The sequence below is a fragment of the Rhinopithecus bieti genome, unplaced genomic scaffold (genome assembly GCF_001698545.2).
Source record: "Rhinopithecus bieti isolate Rb0 unplaced genomic scaffold, ASM169854v2 scaffold_30846, whole genome shotgun sequence".
NCBI lineage: Eukaryota > Metazoa > Chordata > Mammalia > Primates > Cercopithecidae > Rhinopithecus > Rhinopithecus bieti.
Window position 1 is genome coordinate 3,354,073 of NW_016814438.1, and position 2,000 is coordinate 3,356,072.

Here is a 2,000-nt window from a genome sequence, read left to right on the forward strand (position 1 = left end):
TTTTGAGATGGAGTCTCCCTCTGTCGCCCAGGCTGGAGTGCAATGATGCAATCTCAGCTCACTGCAATCTCCGCCTCCTGGGTTCAAGCAATTCTCCTGCCTCAGCCTCCCCAAGCAGCTGGGATTACAGACGTGCACCACCACGCCTGGCTAATTTTTGTATTTTTAGTAGAGATGGGGTTTCAACATGTTGGCTAGGCTTGTCTCAAACTCCTGACCTCAAAAGATCTGCCTGCCTTAGCCTCCCAAAGTGTTGGGATTACAGGCGTGAGCCATCACGCCCAGCCAAATTTACTTCTCTATTTAGGCAAGTCAAGTTTGGGTGACTTTTTTTATTACTTCCTAATGAATGGTCCCTGACTCCCCCATTTCCCCAACTCTCTTTTATATAAATTACCAAGACCTAAGGTTTCTCCCTCCAGAATATCACATATCCATTATGTCATCTCCACCTCATTGTCCATAATCTACTTCGGGTTCTTATGAACTCTTGCTTGAATGTGCAAACTCTTAGTTTGTCTCTCAACCTTCACTTTCTCCCCTTGCATCTATCTTTCCAGAAGCTGCCCGATTAATCCTCATAAAGCACAGATATAATGAAGGCACACTGCCCAAAAGCTTTCACTGACTTCCATTGCCTACCAAATAAAAGTTCAAATTCCTGAGTCCAATATTTCAGCCCCTCTGCATTCTACCCGCAATCTTTACCTTCCAACTTTTATTTTTTGCTGCATCTCTTATGTAATTTATACTAAAGAATTATGCTTTCCAGTTGGGTATTCAAATTTTTGAAGCAAGTTTGATATACGTGAACAGGTGAACTTGCTATTTCCATATCCAAATCTACCAGCTTCTAATTCAAGTGACACCTTGTCCATGAAGGCTTCCTAACACCATAGCTGAAAATTGTCTCCACTCCTGAGTGGTTACAGCCCTTTGTCCCTTCGTTACTGAGCTATTACTTCCTCTTATCTTCCTACATTTTATTATAGCTGCTTTATCTAGTCTGCTCTCTAGAATTTTTAACTACTAAATAGCCACTGTCCTTTCAGCAGTAAATCTGTTTCAGATTTACTATTTTGTGTACTCCATCCCCTCCTCCCATGGTAATATTCCATACATGTTTATTGAGTTGGTATAAATGAAGAGATGAGAAAGGTATATAATAGCTTCTTAGAAAACTTACTTTTTTGATGACTACTTTTAAATAACTTATAAATAACCAATCTTATTGACCTATCCTAATTTATATATAGACTTCCTGTTGAAGTTCATCTGGATGCTTGAAAATTGGCTTTTTAAGTACTAAATTTCACACTTTCCCCCTATTTTACACTATAAATCTGCCAGCATAAAAGTAAAATTTAGGTAAATCTTTGGCAAAACTCATACAAATTCTAAACTATCATCTTGATGAGATCAAGTACCACAGATGAGTTTAATTGAAAAAGTGTCTCATGATCAACAGCTATCTTTGAATCATGTTAATAGAAGCAATAACATGCATTTAAGTAGTGTGTTACACTTTACAAAATGTTTCTACAGACATGACTTCATTCCTGTTTCACAACAACCTGGTGAGATCAGTAGGGTGGGAATTGTTGGCCCTGTTTTACCAATAAGGAAAAGGTAAGGTGTAAGAGAGGCTACCCAATTAGCAAGTTTCCATAACTAAGTAGATGACAGAACTAGGACTAAAACCCAAGATCTCTGAACCCTAGTCCAGAGCTCTTCCAATTATTCCACACCACCTACCTTAGACTAACTAAAGTAACTTCATTCCCTTTCCAGTAACAGGTTTAGCAAAGGATGTATTATGACCATTGAATTCCAGCCATTGCAATATGAGGACAGCTGTGGGGAGTGGTATACATTTGTTGCTCCTAAGAGATATAAGCCCCCTTTTGATTGTCTCCTGGATATAATTATACATGATGTTTGCTTGTTTCTCCCTTCATCTTGTCACAAGCCTGAGGGCTCAGCCAACACAGAAGAGGGGA